We start from the raw sequence: 15,587 nt of genomic DNA, 5'->3' as shown, positions 1-15,587 counted from the left end.
TACCTACCGTGCTCTGGGTTTCTTACTAATGGCAAATATACATATAAACACCCAGACGCTGAAACACATTCATGTTCATTACAGAAACATTTTCCAGTTGTGGGAATCGAACCCACGACCCTGGACTCAGAAAGCAGGGTGGCTGCCCACTGCGCCAATCGGCCGTCGAATGAGTGATAATGAGAAGAGTTATCGCTTTAGTCAACTAAGCTGGGCCAGTACGGATTGGTGGACTTCACACCCCATTGAGAACATTATGGAGAACTCTTCCCCTCCAATACGAGCTATATAAAATTGGGTATGCAGTGCTTTTGTGCATGTATGAAATGCACGCCACTGACTCTCAGGCATGTAAGTTTCTAAACGATGTTTCCCTTCACCGTTACAGTAAGTGATATTTTAAATGCTTAAATCGCATGTAACTTAGGGAAGTTAGAGTTGCGTGCTAGGATTCGAACTCGGCCTTTCGAAAGTTATACCGGAGTCTAACTGTCACCGCTTTATATATATTGTTATATAATATGTATTCTTGTTTTGATATGATACAATCTTATAAAACAATGTATATGAGTTATACAACCAAAGTTTTATACTGGTTGCTCAATTTAGACTTATCTATTTACTTAAAATAGTAAGTAAGTATCCGATACAGTCGACTTTCTAAAAAGAAAAATGGAATCTTACTTTAAAATAAAGTCTTCCTTTTTATACAACTCTACATTTTAATATCCCCTTGGGACTTTTATCTTCGCGAAGGGGCTTAAATACTATTTTCTATCCGAGATAAGGGAAGGCAGAAAAGAAAGATATTTAAGATTTGTACTAAATAGGTAATAGTTATGTTTTAATTGGAAATAAATTGTATATAAAAGTACGTAATTTTTCAACTTATATCGATGATATTTTTCTCGGGGTTTTCAAAAAAAAATGACAGTTAAATGTGAATTTAATCATTAGCCGATGAAAGCTTATTTGTCAAAATAAGAGCGCGCTAAATTCGAGATATGTCGATTTAAAAAAAAAACGATCCATTTTACAGCTCAATTCTTGATGACGGTATGAACAACAAACAATGATCCAAAGGAGCTAAACAATCGTAGTTATAAAGCAGGCGGAGTAGTGGGTCGGGGTATGTTGTGTGGAATAGCGGAAGTAAGTTTATATCTGACTCTCATCAGAAGACAAAGTCGCGGTTTCAAGGTTTAACAGACTACCGCAAGTTATGTATTAAACCTTTAAAATAAATAAATAAACTGGACACTAAAACAAAGTATATATTTGTTTATAACTATACATTTTCCTACCCCTTTTGGGACTCTTATCTCCGCTACGGGGTTTAAACTCCCATTTATATCCGAGATAAGGGAAGACAGAGTAATTCTCTAATGATGTGCGAACTGCGAACACACGGCGGTCTTTGCGACGGTTTGTTTTGAAAACATACGGAGGTATTTTACCATCGGTCGTACAGCTTTTTTCAATTTATATTACACAATATACTATTCTACACTCTAACCCAGACCGTCCGTGTCTCATCTCCCGCCTGATAATTATTTATTTTCTCAGTTGAAAAAGGGAATAAGGGTACTTTATATTCATGAAAAATATATAAAAGTAATAATAGTAATATAGTTTATTAAACACAAAGGGTTTTTCTGACTCTTATGTTTGGGTGAATTAAACACCCAAAGATATACCGCGGACGCGTACGCTTCGCATCTTCGTTTCTGATCCGCACCGCTAGGATCTGGAATGCTCTTCCAGCTTCCATTTTCCCCTACAGTATGAGTACCTTCAAATCTTCATCATTGCTTACTACCATCAGGTTTGATTGCAGTCTAGCGCTCGTCTTTCGACATAAAAAAAAAAACCCCATCTTATACAAAAAAAAGTATTAACAGGTGTACACATTTTCCCGAAGCTAGGAATAAATAAATAATATAACAATAGATTAGATTTTTTACCCATAATAAATTATGAAATCCGCCATTTTGTGGCTGCTGCCATTTTGGACCAATTTACATCAAACAAAGCTAAGAACACGAAGTACGTACTTAAATACGTACGTACTTACTTTGCGTTAAATTTTAATATACAATTTATCTGTATGTTTATGTGGTGTACAATAAACGTTCATTCATTCAACACTCGACAAATTCACATAAAAAAAAATAACTAAATCAAAATTTGTTATCCGTTCGGCCACTACGATGCCACAGACAGACAAACACAGACACACAGTGGCGTGCAGTGATGTATCTTACCAGGGTATGCGTACATAAGAAAATTGCATAAAACAGCAAAATCCACTTCCTATCCGAGTTATATATAAACTTTAGAGTAAGCAGTGCTTTTGCGCATGTATGAAGTGCACGCCACTGCAACCACACAGACACTTCGAATATTAACAGCCCGTCGTTTTAATCAACCATAAAAGATAGAATATGTTATCGCAGTCTTTAAAACTTAGACTATAGATTATTATTATATAAAAGCTTTTTTGAGCGCCATGCTTATTTCTTTTATTTTTTTTTTATTAACGATAGGCCAGCGCTTGACGACAATCATGCCCGTTAGAAAGCAATGTTGAAGTCTAGGTTGGAGCACGCCTGCCTAGAAGCCTGTTCACTCTAGCCTTGAAGGTACTCAAATTATACGTGGCAGGAAACACAGTTGCCGGGAGGGCGTTCCACATCTTAGCGGCACGTATCAGAAACGTGGATAAAAAACGTTTCGTGCGTGTTGATGGAATATCAACCACATAAGGATGCCACCGCTCATGGTGTCTCGCTGTATTTCTTCCGCTGAGCGGCATTGTTGCAAAGCTGTGTTTCGGTCTGAAGGGCTTTGTGTTATGGGTAAGGTAACTATATTACTTATGTTATATAATATTAATATAAAGAAAGATTATAGTCTGCACAACAGTTATAGGAACGGTGTGATCCCAAAATGGTCTTCACTCAGCATGTTTGCAGTGCCACTTAAAGACACAGCGCTGATCTTCCGTGAAGCCAGACGTCACGTTTGGACGGTAGGCACTGACAGAGGGACGTATATATATTTTATATTTATATATAACGCATATTTATTTCAACTATACGTATACAGTTGAAATAAATATGCGTATAAGTAAACTGTACGTATTTGTATCTGAACATTTTCCCGTTCTCTTGTTTTAAGTCCGGTCTACAAAGGTTATTAAAGAAACATGAGGCTTAACACCTACGCCTCAAATTGGTGGACACAGAGCGGCATTCTTCTTCTGTTCCTGGGCCTTTTCCGCACTTGATTTGTCTGGAACCGTCTGTTGTACGTATGGCAACTGATGCGGCTCCCCGCTGGATCACTCCAGCCAGCCGAGCTCACTCCAGAAGCTTAGCAGGCAGAAGCAATTCAGGATTTTTTTTTGGATATTTTCCATAGAATAAAAGCTACGTGAAACTTCGAAACTTCGCTTGTAGCTTGGGAAAACTTCCTTATCTCATGGGAAATCAGAAAATCTACGCAGGCGAAGTACTTGTTTTACGGGTCAAAACTGATGTGCTATACTTAAGAATTGCTGCTGTTTTCGGTTACTAGGTAACAGAATATCAAAGAATAACACATATACTCCAGTTTATATAAATATATATATATAAATTTTGACGGGCCGCGCAGATTCGCATATACAAGGTTAAGATTACTGTTTCCAATATTTATCTTATATCTTTAAACGAGCAATTCTTGTATATAATATATATATAATTGAAATCTCGGAATCATTTATATTGGACATAGGACTATTTTTTAAGTCTACCCATGCGCGGACGAAGTCGCGCGGGTCCGCTAGTTATCTTTATCCCTTAATTGTGTGCAATAAAGATTTTATCTATCTATCTATCTAGCAAATTCATGTAGGCCTGTTACAGGCACTTATGAATCGTTCATACATATAATATGTTTACATAATTGTAAGGGGATGTTGATTACTTCGTTAAAGCTACGAGGGTTCCAAACGCGCTTAGAAGAGCCAACAACAAGCTTTGCCGGGTATTTCTTTTTGTTATCACCATCTCACAGTAAATTTATAATTAAGCTATGAAGAAACAATTCACACCCAAGCTTTTTTATCGTTTAAGTAATCCTTAACGTTATAATAGGACTTTTCTGTAAGCTTACGTTTTAAAACGATGGTATGGTATGGATAGTGTGGTATAAACGATGGTTTGATAAGTATTTGATCGGTACATTTAATAGATTTTAACATTATTTTGTATCAATCGAATAGGCAGAAGAGTGTTATACGGGGAAAGTATCGAAGTCTAAAAACATCCTTGCAATAGTTGTATGAATGAAATAGTTTAAATTTATATGTTAACATGTCGTATGCGCACCGTTTGACGTCATTTCCAATAATACCAGCAACTCTTACGCACTCGGTAGTATTGACGTCAAACACACATGTTGATCTGCAACGCACAGTACAGATCGGCTTTGCTGTGTCCGGTCGTATCGTTTACGTATCGTCGTCGTCCTTATCCTTGTTGTTTTCATTTATTTTTATTTCACTACAAGTTAGCCCTTGACTGCAATCTTACATGGTGGTAAGTGATGCAGTCTAAGATAGTAGCGGGCTAACCTGGTAGTAATAACCCTAATCGGTTTCTACGTTACATTGCACCGGAACACTAAATCGCTTAGCGACACGTCTTTGTCGGTAGGGTGGTAACTAGCCACGGCCAAAGCCTCCTAGACAAAATGTAGTAATCGCCATGAACTCACCATGTACATATTTTGTAAGCAATGTACCCATTAAAAGTGCCATAATATTATGGACCTATTTGATGAAAGAAATATTGAACTTTTAAATATTTTTGACTGAAAAACATTAATTACTGATTTTGCGACGTGAATATTAACTAATATTTTATTACAAACTATATAGCTCTTTAGCTAGGTTAGCCCGCTACCGTCTTAGGCTGTATCATCACTTACCACCATGTGAGATTGCAGTCAAGGACTAACTTGTAGCGAAATAAAAGAAAAGTTCTAAAAAGAATAAGCTACCTACCTTCTTTCTTAATAAAACTTTGTTAAATGTGTTGCAATATGAGCCGCTTATCAACCAAACCCTACAAGTTGATACTTAGTTACCAACAACTCAAGAACAAGTTACGAAACTCCGCAAGAATTTCATCATTTCATAACGTTTAAAATTTGTATGACTTGGTCTTTCATCATAATTCTTAAACAAAGGCCAACGGAATCAACTTCGCCGACGGAATTAAGCAAGTTCGATAGAATATTTTTTTTTCTTGCAAAATTTTACAGAATGTTTTAATTACCTAGTACTTTACGCTTTACGAAATAAATTTTACGCGTGCTCTCAATATAAAGAGTTTGAAAAGATCGCAGTTCAGTTTGTTTTCGCAATAGTTTTGATTTGATTTCGAAGCTGACAAGGGAACTCAAAAGGGGTTTAAAGATATGGTTACGAATGAATATAAAACGTGTAAATGAAAACCGAAATAAAACTTTAGAGGTTTTAGTGGTACATTATTTAATGTCTGCGAAACCGAAATGCTAATCGTTTTTGAGTATACCACTGCCATAGTTTTTACTGAAAGATTTCAGATTCAGCCCTAGCATCACATGCAAATGTAAAATCAAGACACTTCATTAGGTACGCGTAGCGTAGGTACTGTGCGCGAGTCAGTCTTCTATCATCAATAGGGTTGTCAAAAGTAAAAGCTTAGACTTTTTTGAATTAGTTTGTATGAAAATTTCATTTTTTTTATTTAATATTTTTACTGGGTGATTTCTTATGAAATATACTTGTGCACCCTTCAACAGTATTTCGTAATTCCGTTTCATGTAGCATACATATTTATTTTGAAGCGGTAATAGCCCTGTGGGTAGGCCCTCGACTTCGCTTTCGGGGGGCCGAGTTCGAATCCCAGCACGAACCTCTAACTTTGTTATGTGCGTTTTAAACAATTAAAATATCACTTGCTTCAACGGTGAAGGAAAACATCGTGAGCAAACCTGCACCTCCATTATGTTCTCAAAGGTGTGTGAGGTCCCCAATCCACACTGGGCCAGTGTGGTGGGCTACAGCATTAAGCTCTTCTCATTGCGAAAGGAGACCTATGCCCTGTAGGGGGCTACTAATGGGTTGATGTGATGATGAAGATATTCTTATCACATCACCATCATCATCAGCCTATTACCCACTAAAAGGTTATTCTCTCAAAATGAGAAAAAATAAATTATTATGTGAATAATCGACGGCCGACTGGCGCAGTGGGCAGGGAACCTGCCTTCTCAGTCGTGGCTGTGGATTCGATTCCCACAACTGGAAAATGTTTGTGTGATGAACATGAATGTTTTTCAGTGTCTGGTTGTTTATCTTTATATTATAAGTTATTCTGTGTATTATATTCATAGAAATATTCATCAGCTATCTTAGTACCCATAACGCAAGCTACGCTTACTTTGGGGCTAGGTGGCGATGTGTGTAATGTCGTAGTATATTTATTTATTATTTATTTATAATAATTACAAACTAAAATTAATATTTACAATAAATTTAAGCCGACTAACTGTTCACTTATGGGCATGGTTCCCGAAATGCTGGTTCTATTGCCCCTTTGAATTGCTAGACTTAGCCGTTGGGCTAAATAAGCGCCAGCTCTTGGGTCACCAGACGTAAGGACCAATTTTTGTGGCACGATGTTACTAAAATTGTTCGTGTCCAAAGACCGTGGGCCCAGAGTCTCAAACGCAAGCACCGCAAAAACGTGGTCATTACAAATAACGGAATATTTACTGCGCATTCGAGCAGATTCGGCAACTGCTGCCGCTTTTTGGGACGTACTCGGCAAGTGAGAAGCTGCCAACGTATCAACGCAGGTCGCATCCCACACCAGCGCACGCTCCATCGACCACGATACTGTAGTCATACCGTCTGGTCTCTTGCCATCATCCCTGAACAAACCAGGAGGTTCCAATTGTGCAGAAATAAACGCAGAGGCCAGAGCGCGACGTACAATATCATTGGAGCCCTCATGTAAATAATTTATCGAACAGGCTTAGTTCTGCTGCCTATGCGGTAAAGAAGATACGCCATATGACCGACGTAGAAACTGCTAGACTGGTATATTTTAGTTACTTTCACAGCATTATGTCATATGGAATTTTACTTTGGGGTAATGCTGCTGATATCGCACTATTTTCGTGCTGCAGAAGAGGGCTGTTCGTTCTATCTACAAAATGGGTCCGAGAGAGTCATTAAGAGATAAATTTAAAGATTTTAAAATAATGACAGTGTATAGTCAGTACATATTTGAAAATTTAATGTACGTTCATAAAAACATTTCTAAATTGAAGAAAAAATGTGACTGCAATAATTTAAACATTAGAAGTAAGAATAAACTTACAGTGAAATATACTAGGTTACATAAAATTTATAATTCGTTTAAAGGAAATTGCATACAATTCTACAATAAACTACCAATTGACATCTTGGAGATGTCTCTTAAAAAGTTCAAAGTTTGTATCAAACGTAAGCTTATAGAAAAGTCCTATTATAGTATAAAGGACTACGTAAACGATAAAAAAGCTTGGGTGTAAATTATTGCTCTAACCAGGTTGCTCTTCTAATAATTTAAAATGACATTGTGAGATGGTGATAACAAAAAAAAAAAACACCCGGCTAAGTTTGTTGTGGACTTCTTCTTAGACCAGGACGCGTTTGGAACCCTCGTAGCTTTAGTTTTAAGTTTACGAATGTGGTTATCGCCATCATCTCACTACCGTGTAATTCTTATGTACGCACCAAAAGTGCCACCTATGGGCTTACTTGAATAAAGATATTTTTGACTTTGACTTTGCCATTGATAGCGCCGTAACTTCGATTACAACTGAGCCCATGGTTACTGAATTGATATATATATATATATATATATATTGTATTATATATATATACAGCAGCATGGTTGCCAGCAGGTTGTGGCATTCGTGGATATAACCAATAGCACTAAGTTTCGAACCCAAGCGTTAAATAAACAACGGACGTTGTCTGCCATACAGCGATTTGCATGGAATTCAATTAACGTTGTATATAAAAGAGCAACGATTCTCAGAGCATTCAAGGAACAAGTCCTGTAACGTGCCGAACTTTTTTTTTAAATTGGAGGAAGAAATTCCTTATGGATACCATTTTACCACTATATTAATTTATGAACTGCTTACTAAAAACCTCCTTCATCCTCCACTGTCATCATAATCATCACCATCAACCCACTACCGGCCCAATACAAGGCAAAGGATTCCTCTCAGATTGAGAAGGGTTAAGCCCGTAGTCTACCAACCTGGTCAAGTGCGGATTCAAGTCTTCACACGCTTTTGAGAACCTTATGGAGAACTGTCAGGCATGCAGGTTACCTCACAATATTATCCTTCACCGCTTAAAGCAAATGATACTTAAATTGCTTAAATTAAAAACGCACATAACTCCGAAAAGTCAGTGGTGCTTGCCGGGGCTGGAACTCGGTCTCCATGACAAGCATGACTGGAAAACCGAAGTATTAGCCACTAGGATGTCACCGCTTTCACTGTTCTTTCCGGGATTAAATGAAATGAAATTTTATATTTGCCCACAAAATCGCTTACAATTGTATACTAACAAAAAGCATGTGGACAGATAGGGTTCCGCCTCAGCACGAAGCCACAGCGAGAAGCTGCGCTGGTTTTCAGGGGGACCCTGTGTGCTCACAGACGTGCCAAAACCTTAAGTCTATCCCTATCCCTATCCCTACTAATATTATAAATGTCAATGTAAGTTTGTTTGTTACGCTTTCACGCAAAAACTACTCAACCGATTCTCATGAAACTTTGTACAAATATTCTTGGAGGTGCTAGAAGTGATATAGGATAATTTTATCCCGACATTAAGCTCCGTTCCTTAGGGAGAGGGGATGAAAGTGTTTGGCGATTTTACACCATAACTCCGACAAATAATAACCAATTTAAATAATTATTTTTGTACTATAGAGGTTATAATATGTGTTTAATTTGGCCCAAATTTTGATTTTGTGTAGATCTGAATGTGGTTAGAGATAGAGGACAGAACTCCTCAGCGGACAGCAACAAACCCCATCATTTAAGGCTTAGCGATGCTGAATACTTTAAATTTTTTTAGAAACTGAATTGAATGCCACATAAAAAAACAAAATCAAACGCAGACGAAGTCGCGGTTAACAGCTAGTACATAATAAAAATAACGTAAAAATAAAATAAAGTACGGAATATAAAATTGACAGAGCTAAACCAAGAACCTTACTACAAAGTCGGGCAGTGTCCATGGTAACGCTAGATGCTCCGTCTATGCTTAGATATTTTGTCTATGCTGACGGGAAGGTGTTAACCCTCATTTGCCTGTAATTAAATCGGCAACAACGCTTTTAAAACCGGAACACTCCGCAAGGCAACTTGACAGCAGAAATAAGCATGGCGTTTATACTTTTCCGCACCAGCTCTGTCACAAAGATCTTTTGCTACTTTTCTTTCTTTGGCCATCTAAGTCAAAGTCAAATATTTCTTCATTCAAATAGTTACATATATGGCACTTTGATGCGTACATTACATGTAAAATATAACATAGAAGTGAGTTGATGGCGATCACTGAAATCGTCAACTTAGAATAAAAGCTAAGAGGGTTCCAAACGCGCCCTGGTCTAAGAAGAAGCCCACAACAACAACAACAACTTAGCCGGTTTTTTTTTTGTTATCACCATCTCACATTGTCACTTAAAACTATTAAAGAAGCAGCCTGGTTAGTGCAATAATTTACACCCAAGTATTTTTATCGTTGACTTAGTCCTTAATACTACAAGCATAACAAAAATGTCGTGTTAATGTCGTTTAAGAACTGTTTTATTCGCAATTGGTTGTCTGGAAAAAACTCGTTATGAACCGATAAGGCCGCCAAATTGTATATGCTGTTATACTTTTCTTATTTATATACTTTTTGTGATGTGCAATAAATGTATATTCATTAATTCTTCCAAACTCTCACATCTACATCATTCGCGTTAGCTGGATCTAAGAATTAATCTAAGAGAGTGTCAAGATTGCGAAAGGCGTCCAGCGTAAACCTGTCACCTATAAATAGAAAGTTTAGTGTTGCGCTGTGCTCACACTAGGCTTGTTGTTTGCGGGTTCATGTGAACCATCAGGTAACCATCACTTTTTAGGGTTCCGTACCCAAATGAATAAATAAATATATTACGACAATACATACTCGTACATCTCAATCTAGCCCCCAAGAAAGCGTGTTTTGTGTTATGGGTACTAAGGTAACTATATTACTTATGTTATATAATATTAATATAAAGAAAGATTTCAGTCTGCACAACAGTTATAGGAATGGTGTGATCCCAAAATGGTCTTCACTCAGCATGTTTGCAGTGCCTCTTAAAGACACAGCGCTGATCTTCCGTGAAGCCAGACGTCACGTTTGGACGGTAGGCACTGACAAAGCGACGTATATATATTTTATATTTATATATAACGCATATTTATTTCAACTATACGCATACAGTTGAAATAAATATGCGTATACGTAAACTGTACGTATTTGTATCTGTACATTTTCCCGTTCTCTTGTTTTAAGTCCGGTCTACAAAGCTTGCCTGTAAGAGATTACTTGCAGAAATAAGGCCGCCTTTGCATGTTTACATTGTTTTCTGTAGACATGCAGTTTCTGTGCACATGCACCTTACCGTTTCTTTTCATTTATGTTACACGCGCAATAAAGTGTTTCTTCTTATTCTAAGATAACTAATTAATAATATACATAAATTTATATATTTATATATATTTTATAAACACCCAGATTATTGAACACTCATTGTGCATCACACAAACATTAGCCCGTTATAATTTTAGACTGCATTATAACTTGCCATCAGATGAGATTGCAGTCAAGGGCTAATTTTTAGTGGAATAAAAAAAAAACCACTGGGTTTGCGGTTTAATGTGAACAATCCCTTACTTTTAGCGTTTCGCAAGTAAAAGGAGCCAATGGCACCTTTTTATATCATCATAAAATATATACTGGCTCGTTGGTCCGGTGGTATTTGTAATATTCGATTTAACCCGGTGCTTCGGAGAGCACCTTAAGCTATCAGTCCAGCGCCAAAGTCAAAAGTCAATTTCAAAAATATCTTTATTCAAGTAGGCCCATAGGTGGCACTTTTGATGCGTACATAAGAATTACACGGTAGTGAGATGATGGCGATAACAACATTCGTAAACTTAAAACTAAAGCTACGAGGGTTCCAAACGCGTCCTGGTCTAAGAAGAAGCCCACAACAAACTTTTTTTTTTTGTTGTCACCATCTCACAATGTCATTTTAACCTGACGCCTGACCTCTTTCAGATCGTGTCAGACCTACCGACCTACCTTCGGACCACGAGAGTAAGGGAATACCGAGTGTGTTTGAATGTTGAATGTGTTAGCGACAACACTTGTGCCCTTATAATTTAATATCTTCCGCGTTGTTGGAAATTATCTCTGGAGATTGCCATGAAAACGGTTTAATTAAACGGTACGGTACGGTTTAACGGTTAAATTATTTATAATGCATTTAATTTCAATAACTACTAGATAATGTTAACTATGGACTTATAGTTATTAACAGCTATAAACACGGGTAACGATAACTAAAAAAAATGCAAAAAAAGACCAAAACTGAATGTGTCATGAATTGAATGTATCATAATATAAAAGGCACTTATAAAAGGGCTTCATTTTCAAATCAATAGTTTTGGTTTTTAAGGCTGCCGAGTAAACGTATACCTGAATAACTCTTTATAGTTTGCCCTTTAGGGTACTGAAACCTTTGTTAATGGTAGGGTTTGCGACGATAGATATAAAAATGCGAAGTAGAGTAGTGGCATCATTAGAAGCTGCAGCGGTTCTCATATACGAGTATATACGAAAGTAGGACGGACGATGATGTTCTGTGGTGCTGGCATAACAAACTCTGGACGCAGAAGTAGCTAAGTGCAGCGATATCGCGGCGCTAACTGATGCTTTTTACCACAAGCATAGGAAAATGGCGTCCAAAAGAAGAAGCCCTAGTCATATAGACGTCTTTACTAGTCTTACAGTTTGAGTGAATGAGAAATTTAACATAAAGATGAGTTTAGCACAGATAGGTCTCCACAGCTGGACATAGGTAATTCATTGAATTTTCCAAAATGCTCAGTCTTATTTATCGCAGTAGTTGTGGAGTAATAATTAAAAAAATACTTTAAAATTAATTTGCAATAGATTATTAATAATGTAACATATTTATCGTTGAATATTTTTAAATACACTATCAATTTATTGATCCTTTCCATTTAATTTATTAAAAACCCGTAAAAACAAGAATATTTTTGTTACAATATTATTTACATTTCGAGGGATATCAACATTATTGATGTATTTAATATTAGGTGACAAACAGGAATAATAATTGTAAATTTTAAAATATTTCTATGTAAATAAAAATGAAATTAAAGTTTTAGAATCGTATCGTATATATTTTTAAAATTATATTTGACTTTTAAATTAGTTAGTTTCGATCAATTCTGTAATAAAATAATGTAGTTTTTTATTTTTAATTAATAAATCAAATCATAAGTATTATTACATACGTAATAACGTCGTTTGAATTTGGAAAACACGAACGAAAATGAAAGTGGAATCGATCGCAGCGCTGCGTAAAAAAAATATCTGTGCTTAAAATGAATGGTGAAAATTTTACTGAATGGAAGCTCACCTGTTGGATCCCACTAGCGCCACCTCGTGCCACAAAACCACGAAAAAAATTAAAGTCTCTCTTCCAAAATTACGCGAAAAAAGAGGATTTAATTATTGTCAAATTTACTGTAGAAACGATCGTCAAATCGACATGCCCGTTTAAAATTCGATCCGATTCAATTTATTGTCGGTTGGTTTGGGTAAGCGACGTGCACCCTCCACCGCAGCGTCGGTGATACTGTGGGCTGAAACGGGGCTGAAGCGATTTCACGTAGGAGTGAGCTTGAGTGGGTGTCTTTGAGAACGGGACGGTATTATGTGGCTAGTGCAAGTGTAACAGAGAAGGTCTAAGAGGTAAGGGAGACCGCTCACGTAGTAGGCTCTTGAAGGGAATTTGTAGGCCTTGGTGATTTCTACGTCACTATATTAGAGATAACACTCCTAATATAACAACAGGCATTTAGGATTTTGGCGATACTGAATAGACTTTGTTGAAGGCGGGGCAATTCCATTAACGCTTTACTGAAACGACGTCGACTTGAAAATTATTGTTATTATACAATGTGACACTTTTATCGTCTCACCCTATCGACAGCCTCTTTGATTTAACCCAGCTCAAGTATTAATTTGGCATATTTCTAAATGAGTTTAATTGATTACGCCAGTAATTAAATAATCAAAATATAGAATCAAGAACCTGATAAAGATATATATTATTGAAAAACTGTGTTAACGTGTTTCATGTGAGTTAATGACAGATGAATCAAACTTGTAGACATTGCTGTGCCACCTGTGCGTTACACTCGCTATAGGTGGTTTCTCAATGCACCAAATTAATTATTGTTTTCACGGTGAAACTGATTGAAAATTTTCCTCAATCAATCATTCAAATTTAATTGGAAAAATATGGTACATAATCAACAAAGAAATACTGGGCTGACGTCATAAATGCTTCTGTATATCTTGTAAGTAAATCTATAAATGGATGGTGATACAAAAATACATTAACCACAGCGATCTGTCTGTATTTATTATTAACTAGCTTTTGTCCGCGTTTATTACGGTTATTTTCAAATCCCGTGAAAACGTTGGTTTCTCTATTCACCTAACTCTCTAAAAATTATAGTTGATTGGATGCTAAGTTAGGGCGAATTAAAGTCAAACAAACAAACACACTTTCGCATGAATTAGTGTTAGCTCTTTCGGGGATTGAGAAATACAGCCATTATACACTCTAGAATAATAATGCAATAATTCTATCGCATAAGAAAATATAAAATAGATTAAAGAACACACAATTGAACTAACATTGGGCTAATGTTTTACTAAAAACGCTTTTTATATGTTGAAAGTATTGCACAAACGAGTCTATTTTGTGACTTTCTTTTTTTTGAAATTAAGCTTAATTTGCTATACTCCGCGAACAGCAGGAGAATCTGTATGGGGTAATTTATAATTCCTTAAATCCTTATACTCCATACCAAACAGATCTTCGGCAATGTATCCTCTACGTTTCGCTCCGAAACCGGAGCAAATTCAGGAGATGTTGATTTCCGCAAAGTAACGCTTGCTTCTATCCAATACGTTATGAAATGCACCAAGTTATTATTATTTATTTATATTCTTATTCTAACACTATCATTACAGAATACTTAAACCTAATGCGATAGAAGAGCTTTTTTTTTTTAAAAAATAATCTTATCATCGTAATATTTAATTACCTATTCCTGTAACAAATAACCCACATTGCGATCCTTGTATTTGCTACTAATAATACTAATATTAGGATCATATACAAGATATGATCCTAATATTAGTATTTGCTTAGGTATGCTGTAAAGCTCTAAATTGCCTGCCTGTCTGTTGTATCACCAAAATCATAATGAAATATTTCGAAGGCCTATAGATTTTTTAACATGGTACTTAGCTTACTCTGGTCTATTCAGAAACAAACAAAAACATAGCCGTGTGTTTTTAAAGTTATTCTATATTGTAACTTGAAATAATTTAAAGGGCATCCTAGTCAGAGCAATATTTTATATTCAAACTTTTCGAAAGCCTTCATACTATAATAGGACTTTGCGTACAATCTTTTATGAAAGATTTTCTATATTTTCCATTGAAGAAAAGTCCGTATTTTGTAGAAAATATTGAGGTGTTATATTTTCACAGATAATCTAACTGAAAAAGCTTTCATTCAAAAAGCAGGTAATTTTGGACCTACCAATCCATAAGTTTAAAGAATGTGTTAAAACACATTTATTACAGCGAGGTTATTATACAATTGATGAGTTTCTTAATGACAAGGTTGCTTGGAAGCATCCGGCTCCGCTTTCATCTCTCACAAGATAGAAAAATGAATGTTAAAATATAAAATGTAAATTTTTGATGTTGGAAAAGAGCAACTGCTGAGTTTCTTGCCGGCTTCTTCTCGGTAGAATCTGCCTTCCGAACCGGTGGTAGAGTTACTACACATGGACAGACTTGACGTTTCAAAAGTGCTTGTATTAGGCCTACTTGAAATAAATGAATTTTGAATTTTGAATTTTGAATTTTGAATTCTATATTTTTTTAAGACCGGAAGGTTTTCCTTCTCTCATGGAGTATACCGTGATATCTCCATCTTTCGTAGAGCAAGGAAATGGGGCCGAAAAATATTCGTCTGTCGTAGAGCACGTAACCAAAGTAGTTATATAACAGTAGTATCTCGTAGAGGTTAAAACGCAGTCGCTCTTTTCACACAGATCATGTAACCGTCTTGTATCGTCTTTTTGTAGCGCAAATTACAAAAACC

At 36.2% G+C, this 15,587-nt stretch overlaps 1 protein-coding gene across 1 annotated transcript in view; it reads right to left on the bottom strand.

The window, feature by feature from the left end:
- LOC120634480 overlaps nt 1-13,003 on the bottom strand; it is a 122,119-nt gene extending 109,116 nt beyond the window's left edge. Inside the window, exon 1 of the mRNA XM_039905101.1 lies at nt 12,813-13,003. The gene's annotated coding sequence lies outside the window, so the exon portion shown is untranslated. The remainder of the gene's footprint in view (nt 1-12,812) is intronic.
- Nucleotides 13,004-15,587: the final 2,584 nt, after the last annotated feature.

This window comes from Pararge aegeria, chromosome 24 (genome assembly GCF_905163445.1).
Source record: "Pararge aegeria chromosome 24, ilParAegt1.1, whole genome shotgun sequence".
NCBI classification, from domain to species: Eukaryota; Metazoa; Arthropoda; class Insecta; order Lepidoptera; family Nymphalidae; genus Pararge; species Pararge aegeria.
Note: the sequence above shows the minus strand (reverse complement) of the source record. Positions and strands in the feature narration are given on the sequence as shown.